This window comes from Bos grunniens, chromosome 15, assembly GCF_055505025.1.
Source record: "Bos grunniens cultivar Pamir isolate PY7600 chromosome 15, Bosgru_T2T1.0, whole genome shotgun sequence".
Classification (NCBI taxonomy): Eukaryota; Metazoa; Chordata; class Mammalia; order Artiodactyla; family Bovidae; genus Bos; species Bos grunniens.
The window spans coordinates 33,492,422-33,515,968 of record NC_141179.1 but is presented as its reverse complement, the minus strand read 5'-3'; the positions used below and the strand labels follow the sequence as shown (position 1 = coordinate 33,515,968).

The following is a 23,547-nucleotide window of genomic DNA, read 5'->3' as shown; positions in this document are numbered from 1 at the left end:
TTCTCGAGTAACCTTTTGTTTCTCTGAGGTTTATCTTTCTCATCTGACAGTGGGACGAGGAGAGGTGCTCATCCTTCCTTTAGTTTATGCAGACAAAAACCCAGTATATCCTGGGTTGTGTGTGTGTGTGTGTGCTCAGTCGTGTCTGACTCTTTGTGACCCCATGAACTGTAGCCTGCCAGGCTCCTCTGTCCATGGGATGTCCCAGGCAAGAATGCTGGAATGGGTTGCCGTTTCCTCCTCCAGGGGATCTTCCTGACCCAGAGATGGAACCTACATCTCCTGCATCTCCTACATTGACAGGCAGATTCTTTACCACTGAGCCACCTGGGAAGGTGTATCCTGGATGGTAACAGTGCAATTCATACTTAATGCATTCTCACTCATGAGGACTCCCCTGGTGGCTCAGACAGTAAAGAATCTGCCTGCAATGTGGAAGACCTCGGTTCAATCCCTGTTCAATACACTCATGTATCTTGCTTGGAGAATCACATGGACAGAGGAGCCTGGCAGGCTGCAGTCCATGGGGTTGCAAAGAGTCGGGCACGACTGAGCGACTTTCACTTTTCACTCATGAGGATATCAAGTTGTTGGAGGCGGGGGTCACATCTTATTTCTCTATGTCCCCATCTCAGCACAGCAGTCAGCCCAAACAAGAGATGAAAGGGAGCTTAGTAACCACTGTGGATAGAGGTGTGGCTTTCCTAGGGCACCTGTGAAGTTGCATGAAGTTTATAAATGTTGACTCTTCAGGGAAGCCATTTCATCTTTGCCTCGGGTAATTTGTCTTTCTTTTCTTCCCTCTCAGTAGAGATGTTGGTGTCCCACATCCTGTTGGTCTCGTCTCTCCGGGACTGTGGCCCTCCAGGAGAAATTCCCTTCTGAAGGAGAAGCAACAGCCTAGAGGACCTCTTAGAAAGGAACGGTAAGTCCTTACCAGCAAGCTTCTAAAATAAAAGAACTAGAGATCTCCTCAGGACCTGTTGTCCCCATCTGAGGACACAAAAACCTCTTAACACTCAAAAGCAAAAGTTAATGATTTGAAACTTTTTAGTTTGTCTTACTATGTCTCTTCTGTGGTGATGACACTTGAAATGATTTCTGACTGTTAATGGAAAAATTTCACATGGTTGGTTTTATAAACCTCTGATGAGGCTTACTGTCTGCAAGGAAGACTTGGCAGGACTCTGCAGCAGACCATGGACTCCCCTCCTCTCTCAATGTTCAGCACTTTCAGAGAGTCTTAACCTTCTTTTTCTTAAATTAATTTTTATTAGGGTAGAGTTGCTTTACAATGTTGTGTTAGTTTCTATGTTCAACCGAATGAGTCAGCCATACATTTACATATATCCCCTCCTGTTTGCAGTTCCTTTCCATTTAGGTCACCACAGTGCATTAAGTAGAGTTCCCTGTGCCATGCAGTATCTCCTTATTAGTTATCTGTTTTATACATAATATCAATCATGTATTTGTGTCAATCCTAATCTCCCAATTCCTCCCACTACCCCCTTCTCTTTTCTGCTTGGTATCAATATATTTGTTCTCTACATCTGTCTCTCTCTTTCTGCTTTGCAAATAAGATCGTTTATACCATTTTTCTAGATTTCATATATATGTGTTAAGTATATGTGTGTGTGTGTGTGTGTGTTTTCTCTTTCTGACTTCATTTTGTATGACACTCTCCAGGTCCATCCATGTCTCTACAAGTGACCCATTTTCATTCCTTTTTATGGCTGAGAAATATTCCTTTGTATGTATGTACCACATCTTCTTTATCCAGTCCTATGTTGATGGACACTTAGATTGCTTCCATGTCCTGGCTATGGTAGATATCCAGTTCTACTGTGAGTATTGGGGTGCATGTATCTTTTAAATTATGGCTTTCCCAGGGCATATGTCCCAGTGTGGGATTGCTGGGTTATATGGTAGGTCTATTTTTAATTTTTAAAGAAATCTCCATACTGTTTCCATAGCGGTTGGAGTCTTAACATTCTTTTGAGTGGTTTCTATTGGGCCCTCTCCTAGCCTGACCTCTTGCAGTGTGGCTGGGGCACCAGAGGCTTAAATTGCCTCCTGGTGAGTTTGCTCTTGATAGTGATTGCAGTGCTTGTATTTTTTTTTAATTTTGGTAAAATGCATATAGTATAAAAATCATCATCGTAACCATTTTTGTGTTTAGCTCATTGGCATCAAGTACAGTCACATTGCCTTGTTATCATCAGCTCAGTCCATCCACAGAACTCTTTTCATCTCACCGAAATGAAACTCTGCTCCTATGGATCAAGTACCACCCCTCCCTCCCTCTCCTGCCCTTGGAACCACCATTCTGCTTTCTGTCTCTAAATGACAGGTACTCCAAGTGCTTCATAGAACTGGAATCAGACAGTGTTTGTTTTTTTTTGGAGGCTGGCTTCTGTCCCTTAGCACGCCGTCCTCAAAAGTTCATCCACACTGCAGCGTGTATCAGAACTTCCTTCTCTCTGGAGGTTGAGTAGTACTGCATTGTATGTATATATCACATTTTATTCATCTGTTCATCTGCAGATGGACACTTGGTTCACCTTCACCTTTTGGCTGTCTTGAAACACTCTACTATAAGCGTGGATGTACAAGCATCTCTTCAGGACCCTGCTTTCAGCTCTCCTGGGCATGTACCCAGAGTGAGACTGTGAAATCAAACGGCAATCCTATTTTTAAGTGTTGGTGAAGGCGCCCCCACACATCTCCCACACTGGCTTGGGTCTGCATTCCACCAACGGTGTGCAAGAGTTCTGCTTTCTCCACATCTTTTTTAACACTTAAGCTTTCCGATGTTTTGATAGTAGCCACTCTGAAGGGTGTGAGCTAGTAGTTCCCTGCGGTTTTGATTTGCATTTCCCTGACAGTTAGTGATGTTGAGCATCTTTTCCTGTGCTTATTGGCCATTTGTGGGCCATTTTTGGAGAAATGCCTATTCAAGCCCATTGCCCTTTTCTGAATCGAGTTCTTTGTTTTGTGATTGAGCTGTTGAAGTTCTCGATATCTTCTGGATTCCTTATCAGATACGTGATTTGTAAATATTTTCCTCCGTTCAGTGGGTTGCCTCTTCACTCTGTTTATCGTGTCATTTAATGCATAGAAGTATTACATTTTGATGGCGTCCGATTAATTTGTTTTCTTTTTCTGTTTGGCTTTTTGTATTATATCCAAGAAGTAATTGCCAAATCCTGTATTGAAACCTTCCTCCTATATTTTCTTCTAAGAGTTTGATAGTTTTCGGTCTTATATTTAGGTCTTTGATATACTTTCTGTAGTGCTCGTTTTCACCCCTTCCTGTACAGTGAATTTCTTAAGCACAGAGACTGTGGTTGTTCATTTTTATATTCTTAGTGCTTAGGGTATACTTGACACATGATAGGTGCTCAGTAAATTATAGCTGAATGAAGCAACTTTATCAGATATGATGAGACTAAATTAAGGCCTATGTTTATAGTGATTTGCCATTTTCATAATAATAACAATTATAACAGACTGTCTTGGAGACCCATAAAGAAATCTCTGAAATAAAAATGTTAAACCGGTTTCGAGGGCTTTTTGGTATTGTATTTATTTAGTTTTCCTTGAGGATGTCGAATAGTATGCTTGAATATTTGTCACACTAATTGTGTTCTCATCACACTTGACCTCTAGTTCCTTTCTCATGAGCTCTGTACATGGTGAGCTCCATCACGATGAAACAATTAGACAAGCTGTTCTACCATCCTTGGCGCAGTGGTAAAGAACCTGCCTGCCAATGCAGGAGCCACAGGAGACGTGAGTTCGATCCTTGGGTCAGGAAGATCTCCTGGAAGAGGAAACGACAACCTCTTCTAGTATTCTCACCTGGAGAATCCCATGTTTAGAGGAGCCTGGCTGGCTACAGTCCATAGGGTCGAAACGAGTCAGACATGACTGAGTGACTGAGCACACATGTTCTGCCATCCTCGTGGGTCCCTAAAACCCTGCATCAGGCAGTGAAGGAGGTGGGCACTGGGGTGCTAACTGGCCTCCGGAAACTTATTCCCACACCCCTGTTTCTCCCTTAGTTTTCTCATTTATAAAATGAGAGCTTGTGTAAGATTCCTCCTGGTTTTATTTATTTGTTTGGCTCTTGAGTCTTGGTGATAGCATGTGAAATCTTCTCTGCATCATGCGGGGTCTTTCATTGCGGCCTACAGGCTCTCTAGTTGTGGCAGGGACTCTCTAGCTGTGGCAAGGGCTCTCTAGCTGTGGCGTGTGGGCTCAGTAGTTGTGATGCGAGGGCTTAGTTGACCTGTGACCTGTGGATCCCTGGTTGGGGTTGGAATGTGGGAGTGAACCCACATCCCCTGCATTGCAACGAGTATTCTTAACCACCACTCCTTCTAGTCCTAACATGATGATGAAAGTTTAGGTATTGGCAGTGTGTGATGCGTGCTGAGTTGCTTCAGTCGTGTCCAACTCTTTGTGACCCTATGGGCTGTAACCTGCCAGGCTTCCCTCTCCGTGGGATTCTCCAGGTGAGAATACTGAAATGGATTGCCGTGCCCTCCTCCAGGGGATCTTCCTGACACACGGATCAAACCCACATCTCCTACCTTGGCAGGTGAGTTCTTTACCACTAGTGCCACCTGGGAAGCCCAGGTACTGGCGGCAGAACATTTCAAAAAAGAGTCGAAATTCAGCCACTTCTGGGAAGAAATAAAGACAAGATTCACCACCATCCAGCCTCTTCCTGAACACCTTCTTGCCCAAGAAATGACCTGAGGGTCAGGTAGAGAGAGTCACTGTGCCACCTTCGCAGTTAGGTTCCTGCTTGTGTCACATGTGTAGGCAACAGGGGCAGAGGATGAGTTGAAAACAAAATTCCTATTATAGTTGTGTGGTCTGAATCAAGGACATCATCTCTGCAACTCAGTATTCCAGAGCCAGTTGTCTTATGTTTATATCTGTGTGTGACACAGCCAGCTTAAAAGATATGAGAGCTCCTATTTATACCACTGGCTAAAACTATGAATGCCATGCTACGTCCAAAATGCCATACATCCTACATGTTTCCTGGGCCAGTTTCCACCGAGTGAGGGGCAGTTACAACTACAGCCTCCTTGGTGAATATCCTGCAGGAGGTGGGCTGTGTCGCACTAAAATCTGACTCCGAGGCTGCCTCTGCCAAGGCCATCATTGGACTTGTCTGAATCTGGATATTGGGTCATCTTCATGGTGCCAATCAAACAGCAAGGCCTAGCGAGGGCATTGGGGAGATCGGGTTCTTGCCTCCACTATTTCCATCTGAACACTTTGAAAAAGTGACTTACCCTCCCTAGGAATGGGTTTCCACAAGTGTGAAAAAGTAGAGAAATATTCTCTGCTGTTTTATATAGAGAATTGGGTTGTTGAAAAAAGGATGAAACTGGCTTTTACTGAGCACGTTCTAGGTGCTGGGTCCTGTGCTGTGTGTTTATACAAATGATTCTGTTTACTGCTCAAATGGCTCCAGGAAGGAGCCACTGTTAGACTCTTCTTGCTGCTGCTAAGCTGCTAAGTCGCTTTAGTTGTGTCCGACTCTGTGCAACCCCAGAGACGCAGCCCACCAGGCTCTCCCGTCCCTGGGATTCTCCAGGCAAGAACACTGGAGTGGGTTGCCATTCCTTCTCCAATGCATGAAAGTGAAAAGTCAAAGTGGAGTCACTCAGTCGTGTCCGACTCCTAGTGACCCCATGGACCGCAGCCTACCAGGCTCCTCCGTCCATGGGATTTTCCAGGCAAGAGTACTGGAATGGGGTGCCATCGCCTTCTCTGAGACTCCTCGTAGGATGGCGAAATTGACGTGAGAGATGAAGTGCTTAGTTCAGAGCCATACAGCTTATGCACAGCAGAATCAGGACTGCAGTGCACGTCTGCTAGGTCTGAAGCCAGTGCCTTCCCCACATCGTTAAACCTGGATATAGAGTAAAGTGGGTGCATTTTTCACTGATGGGGGGCCCCCTCGCTCCCTCCTTCCTCTGCTCACAGTGCTGATTAGCTTTCCTTAGGGCTCCTGAGAAGGGGAGCTCTCAACCTTTGAGTCTTATGGCTTTTACTTTTGCTGAAGAGCAGAGTCCAGTTATTTTCCCCAGAAACCATATTTTCAAGAGAAAGAAGTAACTTTTGGTTACATTTGGGGAGGTAGGTGGGACGAAGTGTTAGTTGCTCCGTTGCATCCGACTCTTTATGACCCCATGGGCTGTAGCCTGTCAGAATCCTCTGTCCGTGGCATTCTCCAGACAAGAATACTGGAGTGGGTAGCCATTCCCTTCTCCAGGGGATCTTCCTGACCTAGAGCTTGAAACCCAGTCTCCTGCATTGCAGGCAGAAATTCTTTACTGTCTGAGCCACCCGGGGTGGGACAAAAAACAATCACGGTGCAAAGATCCAAGCACAAGTGAGGTTCATCTACCCGTGCTCTGGCCTTGCAGTCCTTTCTTTCCTGTCTCTTCATTTTTCTAAACATACTCTTCAAAACTTTGTCCTCCTTGAGGCCCCTGGTGGGTGTGATGGTGTCCAGATTTCCGCGCCGGGGCCTGGGTTCACAAAAGGCCAAGTTGACGTCCATTCTGCATCTGGCTTTTTTTGATGCCAGAGGAGCGCTGGGGTCTCCTGAGGAGCCAGGAGAGATTTGCCTCCTGCAGAGGTTTGGATAAGCCCCAGCTAATCTCCATGGCTTCTTAAGGGCACACCTGCTTGTCTGCCAGCCAGCAGCCTCCTGGCTCATTTCCCGTGGGACGGCTGGGGTCAGAGGGCCTCCAGAAAGCCTTTCATCCCCCACTGCCCCGCCAGGCCCCCCTCAGCAGCACCTGGGTTCCACACAGAAGACTTCCTTTGAGGGGAGGTCGAGACGTCCCTCCCCAAATGGGGTCCGGTGCCCTTTCCCTTCCTTCTGAGGCGGCTTGCCTGTTCCTTCTTCCTGAGAAAACGTTTAATTCAAGCTTTATCATGCATGGCTCCAAGTTTATCCCACTGGGGCTAAGCTGCTCTGAATTAGTTTCTGGGCTGCTGAGCTATGAACACATAGTAGGTGCTCAGTAAATAAAGATGATGTCTGATTACGATCCTCTTGGGCATCCAGGAAAGCCCTGTCAGCTTTCCCTGTGGTTTGCACAGAACGTAAATAATAACACTGATAATATTAAAATGGCAGAGAATTTGAAAGTCATTTCTGTTTAGCTGTGGAAGTTAAGAGATTGGAGGCTCTCTCCTCCCTCTTTTCCCAAATCACATTTCCTTCTTAAATATCTTTAGGAGTAGTTAGTAGTGAAACTAATTCTTCTTCTGTGAGCACTGTGCTTAGGATGTGTGGTGAGAGGTTGCTCTTTGACATGCGAAGTTCCCAGGGGTTGGCTGTCTTCCTCCTCTCCTTCCGTCCCTCCTTCCTTCTCTCTCTCCAGCCTTTATTCCTTCCTTCTTTCTTTCTCCTTTTCTTTTCCCCTCCCCTCTCTCCCTCTCTTTCCTGTACCTAAAATGAAGACAGAGCTCATTTTGGAAGAGGGTACTATATTATTAATGGTACCCTTTGAGGTTATGGCTGAAAAATCTAGTTTGAAAAGCTGGGATCCTCTCTTCCTTTGAACTCACCAATTGTTCTGCAGGCTTATCATTCCACTTGTCCCTAATTCCACTGATATTTGTTGAGCCCTTATTCTGAGACCCTGGATGGAATAACATGGGATGGCTCCAGCCCCATGGAGACCAGTTTAACTGGAAAGATGAGCCATTGGAATTACATGATCAAATTATATGTGAATTGATCGCCAATTGGAGTTTTAAGGAAGGGAGGGGGGATGAGCAAAGATTTATTACTCTGATGCCAAGCATGATCTCCCGAGCTCATATATATTTCAGTTATCTTCCCCAAACCATGCAAGATAAGCAGTGTTACTCCCACGTTATAGTTGAGGAAGTGGAAGCCCAAAGACATTGACTAGTTTGGTAGACTGTTTGCAGAATTAAGACTATAATTCAGGGGATACAACTTTGCCTAGAAATCAAGCTGTAATTCGAACCCGGCACTGGATCTGAACAACCGTCGCATTCTCTCCTATTCGTCTACCCAGAAAAGCAGCTGTGAGAGAGGCAGAGACTTCTGTGTAGGCAGCCGCTTTAGAAAGTGAGTACTCCAAAGTGATTTTTTTAAAGGGGAATGCATGTAAAGATAATTTACCAGCTAATTGCTAATGTTCCCTTTCAGTCTGGGTTGTGTACACAACAGGGTACGTGGTGACTTTAAACCATAGGTTTTAATTATTTTAGCTGGAGTGCTGCACGTCTGCCTCTGCTGGTGGCGTTCCCATCAAGATGCTCCCCGCTCCCTGAAATGCTTTGGCATTGTCTCTCTTCTGATAATGTGTACACAAAAGGATGCTCCCCACCTCCCTTTTCCCCAGCGGAGTACACAAACAGCAAGCAGACAGACACTGTCTAAGCGACTGCAACGCAGGGCCCATAATATTGTGGCAGAAAGTGGAAAATTAAACAGCCAGTGCTGGGTGCAAGATAATAGCATAATAGGGTAAGTGTGAGAGAATTAGGAGGCAGTAAATGGCCTTGGAGATGTCGAGATTCTGGGAAAGTAGGGCAGGATAAAAGCAGACACCATCTGTGGGAGCCAGGCAGTTGTGAGAGACTCTGAATGACACGGTGTGCGGATCTGTTACACAACACAACAAATAATAGTAAAGTAATTATGGGCCTTACAATTGACAGATAGATACTCTTTGCTTGAAATGCCAACCCTCCTGGCCATGAACACCAGTGTAGCCATGGTTATAAATGGCAAGGTTATAAACTGCCTCTTCCTCCAGCCAGTAAAAATTGCAGAAAATGAGAATCAAAACAATGGATGCCTCCTTTCCTCCCTAGATAGACTCTCCCCTGGCCCAGCAGTAGGCACCTTGCATGCCCTCACCCCATCTTTAAAAAAATTTTTTTCATTATGCCATGTGGCATGTGGGATCTTAGTTCCCCAACCAGTGACTGAACCTGTGCCCCCTGCAGAGGCAGCACAGAGTCTTAACCACTGGACCACCAGGGAGGTTCCCCTTAACCCAGCGTATTCAATCATAATAAGCAACGATGTCAATAAGCAGCCATATCAGAAGGAATTGAGGGACAAAAGAAGGAATTGAGAAGGAAACTGAGCTTTTCATTTCTAAAAGTTTGTCAGGAAGTTTAGTTTCTAGTTGGAGTGGGTATGTCTGCTGCCAGCCCTTCTGCACAGATCATCTCAGTTGGTTCTTACAATACCACTTTGAGCTTGATGGCATCATTCTGATTTTAAAGATGAAAACTGAAGTGCAGAGAAGGGAAGAGGCTTGCTCAGCTTTCCCCGGGGGTGAAGCCACGGTTCTCACTCAGGTGTGCATGACCCCCAGGTTCCTGCACTTCCATTTCACCCCGTGTTCCCCGTGGGCGGGACAGCTGTGAAAGCATTACATCTGCTCATCTGAGATCCTTTCCCAAATAGCCATTATCCACGAAAGATCCTTCAGACTTGAAAAACTTCTCGTTAAGTCTCTGGAAATCTGGAATCAACTCACCCAATGCCTCAAGTAATTGGAATGATTCTTATATATTTCAGTATGAGATGAAAGAGACAAAGGAGTTAAGCCACAGAGTTTAGGAGTTTAGCAAAGCATTTGCTTCTTGGATGTATATTTATTTCAGTAAATTTTTTTTTCAGCTTAATAATACATATTTCTACTCTGTTGAACTATGACTTCCAGAGTTTAGAATGATGACCCAGAGTGTGGCAGGGACATAAATCATTAAAGAGAACCAAGGAAGAGCATAGAGGAAAGAGTACTGATTTTGAAAGTCTTAAGAATTTTGGCTGGAACCCCCAGTGCAACCCACAGGTCCTGCCTCTAGGCATATACCATCTCTGTAACCTTCAGTTCCATCAGCTGCTAGATAGGCAGGTCGTGCCTCAAAAGGTCATTGTGAAAAGTCAGTGAGATAGCATGTGCATCCTTTACCTGGCGCAGGGGATGTGCGCTGTGCTTGCTCAGTCAATCCTAGTTTTCTTTACAAATCGGAAAGTTAATCTTTGCTGCTGCTAAGTCACTTCAGTCATGTCCGACTCTGCAACCCCATAGATGGCAGCCCACCAGGCTCCGCCATCCCTGGGATTCTCCAGGCAAGAACGCTGGAGTGGATTGCCATTTCCTTCTCCAATGCATGAAAAGGAAAAGTGAAAGTGAAGTCACTCAGTCGTGTCCAACTCTTTGCAACCCCATGGACTGCAGCCCACCAAGCTCCTCTGTCCATGGGATTTTCCAGGCAAGAGTACTGGAGTGGGTGGCCATTAACACAAGTAAAATAAAATGGATATTAGTCATTTACAATTTTTCCATCTTTTGTTATTTGTGTAGCATCTGTGAAATGGGTCGAGAGGGTTGAGGAGATTCAGATCATTTACCTTGGCAAAAGGGTCCTGAGAATGTGCTCCCAATATGGAATATTTTTATGTCCAGACAATCAACTCTCTGCCTCCTACATAATTCCTGCTCCTGTCAGTGTCTCACAGTGATAGGCCACATATTGAACAACAACAACAAAGATGTTGAGGTTTGAGCAACCCACAGTAGGATTTACCAGCTTATTGCTTTAATGCAACAATCCAGTTTTCTCTAAGCAGACTCAGTCAAGGGGAGCAAATGGTAGAGTACTAGCTGAAATCTCCTTGCTTTCTACGTTTCTTCATAACCCATTAGTTTATGCCTCGACTCTCTGCCTAAATAACTCAGTCGCCTTCAGAAGTATTTGTTCTTGTTCCTGTGCATCCAGACAGGTCAAGAGCTTGCCAGTAACCCAGACATGATGAAGATCATGAAGAAGAGAATGGCTTTGAAACACGTTGTATTTGCAAGTGACTATTTAACATTGGAGCGAGGCAGACCTTGGTTTGAGTCCTAGATTTACTGCTGACAATCTTCAAGCTTTAGTTTCCTTATTAGCAACTGTATCTGGCTCACGCAATAAGTTCTCAATACATTTCAGTCATTAAAAGAAGTTTGCTTTCTGTTTATCCTACTGTTAGTAACCTCATCTGGCTACCTCCCAGTCTCTTCTGAGACTGAGATGTAGTTTATACCCATCATTCTAAAAATAATTCACACTCTCAGTGTTTACGCCTTGGATTAGCCGGATGGGCACTGCAGTCTTTGGGGCGTCTCTGTTAAAGACGACACAGTGCAGTATCCACCTTGGCTCCTGCTCTTTTTTCCTTGCCTCTCTCTCATTCTCCCCTCCCAAGGAGGGAGGGGTGTCCCAGTGACAAGGTCGATGTGGCAGATGTAGGGCTTCCATCAGGAGCCCTGCACATGGAGGACGTTTTATCTAAATTTGCAATGATTTGCTTCTTACTGCAGACACTCCTCTTTAGCATTATTGATCTCCTCTGTCTGCTGAGCCACGTCAGATGTCTTTGACCCTGCTTTGCACCACAAGCAGTGGAGAAGCTGCCCGAGACTGTCTGGCATTGGACTGAATTCAGTTCCTCTTGATGTTTGCAAAGGCCTTTTTCGTTCTGCCTTGACATGGTTTGTGTCATTGCAGGTGGGGTCCAGAGCCTGCCTCCTTTGTGTCACACCTTGCAGTATAGTAACAACTTCTTTTGGGGGTGAGGCTGTCTTTCCTGCATGAATCGGGTTGTCCCAAGTTGGCAAGCGCTCTTGAAGCTTGGATTTGTTCTCTAGGAAGTTGGTCAGGATAGTTTCTGAATAAAACTAGGAGGGGAGAAAGAAAATGTTATTTATATAAAATTATTTTTTAAGGATGTTTTTTGATGTAGGCCATTTTAAAAGCCTTTATTGAATCTGTTACAGTACTGCTTCTGTTTTATGTTTTGGTTTTTTGGCCATGAGGCACGTGGGATCTTAGTTCCCCGACCAGGGATCGAACCTGCACCTCCTGCATTGGAAGGCGAAGTCTTAACCACTGGACCACCCAGAAAGTTCTGAGAAGATATTATTTAATGAGTGCATATAAATTGAAATGGTAGCATAAGTGGGAAGTAAAGGAGAATAAAGATTAAAAGTAGGGGTGCTGTCTTCTTTCCTTCTTTTTTCTTAGAATTGAAGGTTTTCCTGAATTATTTCTAGGGCTTTAGTGAGAAGAGAAGCCAGGTGAAATTTTTTTCTTTATTTTATTTTACCCATCCAAAGACCAGCTCCAAATATTATACTCCCTCAATCTCCCTGGACCATCAGAATTCCCTGCTCCAGCTTACCACAGCTCATGAACTCAAGCCCATTATTTTTCTCTTTTATTCTGGATCCTGTGTGATAATACAAGACGCCTATTGTTTGTGCCATCTCACAGTGGCGACTTCTGGACTCTCTGAAGCCCTGAGGTCACTCAGAGAGAAAAGTAATAGTAACCCTGGGGAACTCAGAGTAGCCCTGCTCGAAATGTTTAATTTTCATAAGAGAGTGATGATAACTTAAATCAGTAGCAAATATATAGCAGAGAAATAGGCCCCTGGTCCACATAGAGAGGATCAATAAAGGTTCTGCTTGCAAGATGAAGTAAATCAGAGAGCTGGGGTAATTACTGAACAATTTTTCTCCAGAACCTCTGCTCAGGAGGGGTTTAATTTGAGTGCTTACTTTAAATTTATTGTCCCCTAAATTCATTAAGTTTATCAGATTTTACTTGTGCAGGTCCAATCTCCTCTCTCAGTTTCTCTCTCTCTCCCCACCACCTCTTTTCTCTCCTCCGATTTCCTGTGTGTGTGTATATATATGTGTATTTTTCTAGGTGGCTGGAAATTGAGTGATGATCCTGTACCAATCTCATCCTTAGTATAAATTTCATTTTCTACCAGGACTGGCAATATTATCAAAATTGTTAACAAATCAGTGTGTTGAGTTATGGTTCCTTAAAGGTGAAAGACAAATAGTTGACTATCACACATTACCCTTAGTATAGTTCTTTTGGTAGGATATAATTATTTTATGTTTTTGCTGGCATGGCTAGCACCAGGCATCCCAGTACATCACATATACTCTGTTGCTTAAACCTGTTGCCATGACAACCTCAGCATTCTCCCACAGCAACAAAATTTAAATATGTATCTATGAATTTGAAGAAACAACTATAGGATTGAATAAAACTCTACTAACATCAGTCTATTTTGTATGGAATTCTGAGATGATTTTCATAATAACAATTATTGCATATAATGACATAAGATGCAATCCATAGTTAATCTTTCCTGGTAAAGTACAGTGTAATCAGGTTCTTTCATAGGCAAATGGGTGAATGCCCTATTCACTATCTTTTGAGTGTCTTGTATCCCTCTGCATTAGACTTATGTATCAGTTAGGGTGCTCTATAATAACAAACAACTCAAAACTATGGTTTTTATAGAAGTGGAAGTACAGTTCTTTCTTTTGTAGTAATCCAGTATACTGTTTCTAGTCAGTATTAGTGCAGTGGAGTGTGGCCCTGCACAGCCCTTAACACACAGCCATTGCTGTGCACCATTACCTTGCAGCCTGTTACTAGGCAACCATTACCCCAGGACCATTACTGGTGCTGCTCAGTCATTGGTTGGTGCCACAGGGGACCCCTCCCACAAGCAACCAACTGTCAGTGAGTGACAGTGGTTCTGCTCAGCCATTGGTCAGCACCACAGTGGGCCCCTTCCCCAAGTGACCAATTGTCAATGAGTGACTGCCCCTACCCTATTAGTGGTCCTGCTCAGCCATTGGTTGATGCCACAGGGGGCCCCTCCTCTAAGCGACCAATTGTCAGTGAGTGACTGTTAGTGGTGCCCAGCCATTGGTCAGTGCCATAGTGGGCCCCTACCCCCAGTGACCATTAGTGGTCCTGGTCAGTCATTGGTCAGTGCCACAGTGGGCCCCTCCCCCAAACAACCAACTATCAGTGAGTGACAATTAAAGGTCCTGCTCAGCCATTGGTACATGCCACAGTGGGCCCCTCCCCTAGGCAACCAACTGCCAATGAGTGACAGTTAGTGGTCCTGCTCAGCCACTGGTCAGCACCACAGTGGGCTCCTTCCCCAAGTGATCAACTGTCAATGAGTGACCATTAGTGGGTGATTCAGCCAGTGGTCAGCAGAGTGATGGTCATCAGGCAGAGTGAGGTAAGAGGTAGACCCTGGCCTTCTCCTGGGGCCCTCCAGCTCATCTGGCCTCAGGTCAGTGGGTGACCTGGGGGCCCAGGGAATAAACTGAGGGACATGTCCTGCAGGAATCCAGAGCCCTCATCAAAGCTGCCCACTGGTGGGGCCCAGGCCTTGAGGTGGTGGGGACCCTGTCTGCCATTCCCATCACCTGATGGCAGCAGCAGTCCTCACAGGATGCAGTCTGCCCCCCACTGTCTGGGCACCCTGAAGAGCCTGGGGGCCAGTTGAGTCAGGGGCACCTGGATCCCTCAGTGATGAGAGCTGGGCAGGTTCTGAGGACCTGACCTTGAGGGAGCTGCCAGCTGAGATCTGCCTCCTCTCAGCCAGGATTGGAACCTCAGAGGATGACAGTTGTGCCTTGAGACCTGGCCCTTTCTTGTTAGAACAGAGGATAACGTTTGTTTGGTGGAGATTTATAGGCACATCATTACCTGACCATGACCTGACTTCAAGAACATAGGATCTACGTCAAGACGTTTGCAACAACTCACCATGCCTCTCCCTCACCTTTCCTAGAAAAGGGCTTTGCTGAAGGCTTTTGGGGAATTTGGGGGTTTCAAGGTATGAGCCATCCATCTTCTTGCAGGGCCTTGCAGTAAACCTTTCTCTGTTCCAGACCAACATTTTGGTATAGTTTGGCCTCGCTGTGCATCAGGCACATGGACTTCTGTTTTTGGTGACAGTAACTTTCTTCAGGGCAGTGATCCAGAGACCCAGGTTCTTTCCATCACACAGCTCAGCCAACTCCTGAGCCCTTCTCAGCCTCGGCATGTAGCTGGCAGCAGGCGGAAGGCAGCATGGAGACGAGTTGTGTTGTAAACGCCTTGAAGGGAAATACATACTTTCTCATTTTCCATTGGCTGAGATTAGGTCACGGGGCCGACGCTAGGTGTAAATGGACCTGGAAAATGTAGTCTGTGGCTTGGTAGGAGTTTCTCAGCAGTAACTCTATGAGAGCAGGAGCATCATGAATTTTCATAGGTAGCTGGCTAGCTCTGTCAACATACAGGAAGATAGCAGAGGAAGGCGTGCGTCAAACACATGAATGTTCACAGTCTGCGGGGAGAAAGTCATGTGGTAGTAAAAGGTGAGCTGGGTGCCATGGGGAGAGCCTGCTTCCACTTGACAGGATTGGGGAGGTTGGTGGCAGTGCCATTTCCGCAGTGGTACCTTGCATTGCTAAGGAGACATGTTCATTGTTGTTTAGTCACTCAGTCCTGTCTGGCTCTTTTGCGACCCCAAGGACTGTAGCCTGCCGGGCTCCTCTGACCATGGGATTCTCCAGGCAAGAATCCTGGAGTGGGTTGCCATGTCCCTCTGTAGGGCATGTTTCCGACCCAGGGATCGAACCCACATCTCCTGCCTTGCAGACAGATTCTTTGCCACTGAGCCACCAGGTAGGCCCATAGGAGGCATAGCGTCTAGTAGTTTTAAAATAATGGACTTGCTTGAAAGCATATGTGGGAGTAGAAGGCTAGAGGAGATGGGATTGAAGAGGAATAACTAGATAGCATAGTTGTCTCTGCTGATTCTCAAGTGATAAGCCTGTTTTTCTCTCTCACTCTCCATTTGCCTTATCATGAGTGGGTGACCTTGATGAGACATTTTCAACACAGTATCTTTGCTTTCCTTTAATCTCCTGTCAGTTGCTATCACTGTCAGCATGACCTAGCTCCAGTGAAACATTCAGTTTTCATTTCTGCCTTAGCAGGAATGTTAAATTATGAGGGCATGTCAGGATGGGAAGAGGCCATACACACCATGAACACATTACTTGAGGGGAGTCATTGAAGGACACTGACCTCTACTCTCAGCATTACAAGGATTAAGAAGGCATGCATTTTGACTTTCTGGATTCTTCTACAGTTTGAATTGATATAACTTGTTACTTGAGCACCGTCTCTTTTGAGCGCTGACTACTGTTGTGTTCCAGCCAGGTAAATTGGAATAGACACCTACTTGCCTGGAACGAGAATGACCAGTTATCAGTTTACCGAAAGGCTCCAAGACTCCAGACATAACTCATTGGTGGTGAGGTGATTGATAAAGGATTTGTGGTTGTAATGTTCTTTGAAATGTGTTCAAGAAACAGACACCAAAATGCAGTGGTCACTGTAAAAATGCTTTGAGAAGTTATAAAGACTTCAATACAAGTGAAAGACAGAACAGAGTAATGATTTCAAATGGAGAATTTCTCTAGTGACATTTGTATGAGGCACTTCAAGTAATCTGTCTTACCTAAGGAAAAGCAGAAGTTGGGTTTGTGTGATTTCAAAGCATTTCAGTGATTCTTTGAGATGCTTGCCAACCATGGTAGACATGGCAAGGGATTAAGATGGATAAAAGAAAAGCATTCAAGTATTTGGAGATTGGTTTGGGAGACAACAAAAGTAATAATTGATGAAGCATGAATTTAAATGCATAAACAGTCAGGAGAAATGGAGGCAGTTGTTTAGATAATTGGATCAAAACCCCTCTCTATGAATACTGTACATTTTGATATATTTTGCCATTTAACAAACTAGTTTTCTCTCTTTGAAAGCTTTTTAAGGAAAAAAAGAGAATTTCATAGTTTTGGGGTTTTCAGAACTTGGCCCTTAAGTTCTGGTCATGGTTTTGTTGCTCCTTCACTCTAAAATAGTATTTTAATAAAATATTAAAAGTCATAGACCAAAAAGTAATAAATATAAGCTCCCCTAAGATAATCATTTTATTTTCTGCTTCTCTAAAAATCATAAAATGGTCACTCGGTAGCCTGAGCCTGTGTTTCTGTAAGTCTATAAATGGATAACATTTTTCTAGAGGTCTTGGATTCTAAGGGTGCATGTGAGTGTTTCTAGTTTTTATTCCGGTTGCCTCTGATATAGCCCACACTTGATTAGTTGCATAATGGAAATTTTAATCATGATGTAGCCTTTCCACTCCACTTTTTCTCTAAGTGCTGGTTTTCCTTTCACCCTCTTCTTTTTTTTTTCTTCTGGATTTGAATATTTTCATGTTCAGTGCTTGGACTTAAGTCCTAGATCTCAAAAAAGACAAATGCCTCCTAACTCTTTTAACTTATATTTGTAACATTGGTGATGTACTGATTAAACAATTTAATCTTTTAAATGAAGTTTTATGTTCTCTGTTTGACTGTTGATGGGATAGGTGACCTCAAATCTCTAAGATAATGCTGAGCTCTAAAACATCCACATTGACTTTGGCCAGAAAAGGACACGAGCTAAGACCCACTGCAGACAAATGTGTCTGAGTGATGAGCTGGGGCCAGGGGAGTTTAGCCTCATGGCAGAATCAGTCCCTTGGGGGCCCAGACATCATAGAGGAGCACTACAGGGTGTTTGAGTGAGAGTATCATTGTCCATTTTTAACAGTTTCTTCTGTATAATGAACAAGAGGCCTTTCCAGCAGGGATAGGATGTTGCAGTGATGCCTGTATTGGTGATTTTCTTGTGAAGTCATTCAATCATACAACTTCCCAGTTAGAAGTGGTATTCAAAGTCACTGACTCTAACTTTCCAATGTGCTTCCATAAAGTGTTCCTGACTAAAGAGCATTCAGCCTCTGTGTGGACCCTAAAGTTATATCAATAACAAATAAATCCTGTCATTTTATCTCCCTCCCAACTAATTGTAAGTTTGCAAAGAGCTCTGAGTGACTAACATTGAGATCAACTAGCTAATGTAGATACCAACCAGAGTTTTAATTATGGTGGTGGCAAATATTCTGCATTTAATGTTGGGGAGTAACCACTGATTGTTAACTGCTTTATTAATAAGAAACAGAATCTAGAGTTTTAGAAAGTCAAAGGATCTTCAGTATCAGGTATGTGGCCATTGAAGGCTCTCCTCAATCTGAAATGCCCCTACTCTGGGAATGTTTGAATGAATATTGTTGAAAAATATGGGAAGGAATCAGGACTACTGACAGAAACCCACAGCTACCAATATTTTCTGCTGCTTATCCCTCTTTCTGCTTTATGTTCTTTTCCTCTCTTCTAATCCCATTTTTTTCTCCTACTGATCTTTTCTTTTTTTTTAAATTTTATTTTATTTTTAAACTTTACAATATTGTATTAGTTTCGCCAAATATCGAAATGAATCCGCCACAGGTATACCCGCATTCTTTTCAACTCTGATCTGTTCTCCAGTGTATAGATACCTTGTGATTAACTTGACAATTAAAAATCCCAGACCATCTTTACCCATTTTTATCACAGGTACTTTTAACCTGGAGTGTGTGTACTGGGAGACAGCCAATTATGAATATATCTTAAGCAAAATCAACCCTAGAAGCAGGTTTGCATGCATGTATTTGTGTGCATAGAAAGTGAAAGTGCAAGTCGCTCAGTCGTTTCCGACTCTGCGACCCCATGGACTATACAGTCCATGGGATTCTCCAGGCCAGAATACTGGAGTGGGTAGCCTTTCCGTTCTCCAGGGGATCTTCCCAACCCAGGGATTGAACCCAGGTCTCCCGCATCACAGGTGGATTCTTTATCAGGGGAGCCATGAGGGAAGCCCAAGAATACTGGAGTGGGTAGCCTATCCCTTCTCCAGCAGATCTTCCTGACCCAGGAGTCGAACCGGGGTCTCCTTCATTGCAGGCAGATTCTTTACCAACTGACCTATAAAACAGATATTTAGAATTACCATCTCTCTAAACTTTTCCCATTGTGTTGCTCCTCTATATTAGGACCAGCCATCTGAAGTACATTATGTCTTATATTTCTACAGCCTTAGAAATGAGTACAGAATATGTCAGTCATAAATTGGTTGTTTTATAAAGCCTTGGACCATACCCACGCATTAACATGTCTTATTGGTCAGTGTCATATTGTTTTTGCAGCTCAGCTGGACTAGATTGTATCACACCTTGTGCACATGGGCTGGTAGCTGCTTCCAGGGCTTACTGGGTATCTATTTATCTAGCTAACACTTGGTGAATGGCAGTGACAAATGATCATGTACTTCCCAGGAGCGCACATGTATTTCCAAAGGTCAAATGCATTTCAGTGGTCTGGTGATTCTCTCAAGGGGGAAGTCAGGAGCCACAGGACGGAACAATAGGAAAAGCTGCACGTGAAGTTACCCAGGGAGCAGGGTGGCCCCGAGCTGGGAGGCACCGCATGGCAGGGCTCTTGCACTTCCTCACAAATGCTCTTTCACAGCAGTTCCTGAACTCAGTAAGCACACAACCTCAGGAACTGGCAGTGCCAGGGACTCCAAGAGAGCCCTGCATCCTCTGTAACTGCTTGTGTTAGAGTGCAGTGTGGTGGAAATCCTGGAAGGAAGTTGCTACATTGTCTTAGAGACACATTTTTGTCATCCTTCTCCCTTCAGAAGCATTTTCTATAATCATCTGCTTTGCCACTTAGAAAGCCCTTTACTGGCATTCTCTAATGAAGCTCCCAGCTCCATGGACTGCGGTTCCCATTTTTCAGAGCCTGGGTTATTAGATACAGAGCATTTAGGGTAATTGCCCAAGAGCAGACTGTTTCTATCTGAAATGAACACAGACGTTTAGGATGCTAGTTCTACAATGCTATTCCCCAGCCTTTCTGGATCTGAATTGCAATTCTTTTATGTATGGCTTATGGAGTAATTTGTTTATTCATTCAACAGTTACCAAATACCATTTTGTATTGGTTAAATGTTTGAGAAATTAAAATGTGGTCTCTATCATGGCCCTGGAGGAGGAAATGGCAACCCACTCCAGTATTCTTGCCTGGAGAATCCCATGGACAGAGGAGCCTGGAGAGGTATAGTCCATGGGATCACAAAGAGTCAGACACGACTGAGCATGCACGCACAGCTCTATCATGGAGGTCTTGAGTGAAGGGGAGAGAGACATATATAATGATAGTGATCATATCGTGACTGATACATCAGACAGGAGTAAGTGAACAAGTGCAGGTGACAGAGTCTCCATCTCTGCTTGGGCACTTAGGGAGCTAGAGAGGTGGTTTGAGCCTAGAAGAATTAGTAGGAGTTTGCCAGGCAGCCAAAATAGGGCAATGGCATTTTCCATTATGACTTATCTAAATGACCTCTAGCAGCATCCTTGGTTGCTTTCCTAGAACCCGCCTTGCTAAGAAGGTGGGTACCATCTGATTGAGTGAGTTTCAGCCTCCCTCCATATTCAGACTTCTCCCAATCTTCACCTCTCTTCCCGTCCTTCTCTTTGAGTCAGAGGAGGATGTATCTTCCTCTTTGCCGACCTTGGAGCTCCCACTGGAGCCAGATAAGCTCTCTAGGTTCTATCCTCGTTCATAGATTGGCCACAGCTCTCTCCCACATCTCTATTCTTTCTCGGCTTACAAGTTCTACTCTGATGAACAAGGTACAACATTGTCTGGGAGGGGGAAAAGTGCCTTTGAACTAACACCCATCTCTCGCCTTCCTTTTGTTACCAACTTTTTGAAAGGTGAATGTGCACGTAGCATTGCTCTTCCTCCATCCCTTGTGATTTGACCTTATCCTCCACCCTTGGTGGGATCTGAGCTTCCTTGGTTGCACTCCTCACTGTACCACCTAGTTGTTCTCTCGGCTCACCCTCCTTTCATCTCTGTAGGGTGTGACACATGACTCACCTGCTAGCTTGATAACTTCCTTTCGTTGTGTTTCTATGACACAGCATTCTGCTGCTTCTCTTAGCTGCTGCGTCTTCTCACTCTCGCTAGCTCCTCCTCGATTTTCCCATTTGGATTTGGCAGCTCTCATTAGCTCTTTCTTCCATAGTTTTATGGTTTTTGTTTCTCCTGAGTCTTACCCTAGGCCAACTCGCTTTATAATATTCATTACAAGGCCTCTATCTTATTTCTGATGACAAGGAACAGCATTGCAGAGTGGTTGGGAATGTAGTCTGAGCCAAACTGCCTGGGTTTGAATCCTGGTTCTGCTGTGTGACCTTGCGTAAATAAATTACTCTTCGCTCTCTGTGCATGCTTCCTTGCCCTTGAAACAAGTGTAACAATACCTTTCTGAAAATGTTGTTGTGAGATTCAAATGAATTAGCACATATGAAGTGCCTGGGACATGGTAAGACTCTAAAATTGTTAATTAGCTATATTGACATGGCACTAAGCTCATGAGTAGTATTATGATTTCTTATATACATTTATTTAAAGATAAACAGTTACAAATAATCAACATTTCATGAAGTTCATTATTACCAGAGAGTTTTCTCTTGGTAGACTTGGGCTCAGTCATTTTCTTGCTTTATGTCATTTCATCCTCACCTCAGCCCTAGAAATAGGTGCCATTTTATCTTCATTTTGCTGGTCTCTGAAAGGTCAGGAGGCCTGCCCAACTTCAAGGGCTTGTGGCAGAGCTGGTCTGTGGTAGAATGTGATGACTGTTGGCTGCTGTGCTCTTAGTAGATGTTCCCTAAGTGTCAGCTCACTGACACATTCAGGAATGTTCCCCAGCCTCCCTGCAAGCAGTCCATAGCCATCAAACGTTGCTCCGTGGTGAATACCCACTCTGTGTTGCTATGTGGAGTTTGAGAAGTTATGGAGTTTTATACAGTCATAAAACCACAATTGTAATTGCATTGCCTTGCATTCACCTGGGTTATCTAATTATTTCACTGACACTTCTTTGATTTCACTGTTACATTTTATGTTCTTGAGGTACAGGGATACTATCTTTTACTTCATTTATGCACCCTCTCTAGCATCTGAGGTAGCACTGTGTTTAAACATTTATTCTTACACACAACAGGCCAGAAAGTTTGTGTGTTTTTATAATTTAATTTTTTTTTTTTTGTGGCCGAACCACATGGCTTGCAGGATCTTAATTCCCTGACCAAGGTTTGAACCTGTGCCATTGGCATGAAAGGATGGAGTCCTAACCACTGGGTCGCCAGGGAAATCTGCCGGCCAGATTTGACAGAAGCAAATTCAGTATGAAGGACCTTAGTGACAATACCCTTCATCCTCACCCCTAATGGCAGCTCCTCTGAAAAGACTTCCCAGGTCCCACCGCTTGCCATCACCCCACCTCCTCCCACCCCTGGCATTCCCTGCCCACCCCTAGCACTCATGACAACAGAGGACCCTAGCCTTGAGTCTAGATGACTTCCTCCCATTACCCACTCTGTGATAGGGTCAGATCTGTGATGATAGGTCAGGGACCTATCAACCTGATTCATTTCCTTTGTGCCTAGCTGTGCTCAGCACGTAGAAGGTTCTCAGTAAGTACTAATCCAATAAAGAAATGAAGGAGGCTTTTGAATGAAGATTTCTGAGTCTCCTGAAGAATTTGCAGATGGCAGTAACATTTGAGGAGAAGGCAATGGCACCCCACTCCAGTACTCTTGCCTGGAAAATCCCAGGGACGGAGGAGCCTGGTAGGCTGCAGTCCATGGGGTCGCTAAGAGTCAAACACGACTGAGCGACCTCACTTTCACTTTTCACTTCCATGTATTGGAGAAGGAAATGGCAACCCACTCCAGTGTTCTTGCTTGGAGAATCCCAGGGACGGGGGAGGCTGGTGGGCTGCCGTCTCTGGGGTTGCACAGAGTAGGACACGATTGAAGCGACTTAGCAGCTGCAGCAGCAGCAGTAACATTTGACTCCTTGGGGGGTTGAGGTAAGAGTGGGTAAAGATGTCATCCCTGGGAGTGTGTGTTTTCCAAGCATGAAGGGTGGTGCATGTGTGTTCAGGCGTTCTGTGGTTGGCTCCCTGAATTGTCTACTCCTTCCCCCCAACTCTGGCTACCCCTGAAACATCACCCACATCTGTACCTCCACCCAGCTAAGGCAGGCATGATACCAGAGTGTCTAGACCTTTCCTCCACACCCTTGGCTGAGCCATCTCTAGAAATGAGCCCCCGTTCCCATGCCCCCTTCATTCCCCTCATTGCCCGAGTGAGTCCTGTTTAAGTGCATCATCTCCATGGAACTTTCGGATTGAGAAATATTGTGAATTTTCCCATGGGCCAGCTCCAGTTATTATCGTATTTTTTAATTTGTTTGCTTTCATAAAGCCCTTTCACTTCTTGAAGCATTGTCATATACTGTTTTTCATTTGGACAAAGCAACAGAGGGAGTTTAATAATGATGTTGGCAAAGTAAAACGAATGATCAGTAATATTGCTGTGTCTGGTACCAGAATCAATACTTTATATATTATTCCATTTAATTCCTAAGTGGTGGCTAATAGAGCTCTAGAGTTTGGGCTGATTGGATTTGAATCTTGGCTTTCTTACCAGCTGCATGACTCTGGATAAGTTACTTCAGTGCTCTCTGCCTATTTCTTAATAAGGAAAAAGGGCATTTAAGAGTAAATATCCCGTAGAGTTGTTGTGAATAGAAAAAAGATAATACATGTCAAGTGTTATACACTGTATTTGGCACA

General features: G+C 44.4%; 1 long non-coding RNA gene across 5 annotated transcripts in view; it reads left to right on the top strand.

The window, feature by feature from the left end:
- The window catches only part of LOC147357624 (uncharacterized), a 301,874-nt gene that overhangs the window by 81,414 nt on the left and 196,913 nt on the right, over positions 1 to 23,547 (top strand). For 3 of the 5 annotated variants that reach the window (XR_015141493.1, XR_015141498.1, XR_015141496.1), the window contains exon 2: positions 809 to 925. This is a non-coding gene — a long non-coding RNA (uncharacterized LOC147357624). The remainder of the gene's footprint in view (positions 1 to 808; positions 926 to 23,547) is intronic. The other 2 variants (XR_015141499.1, XR_015141494.1) reach the window with 1 other exon arrangement.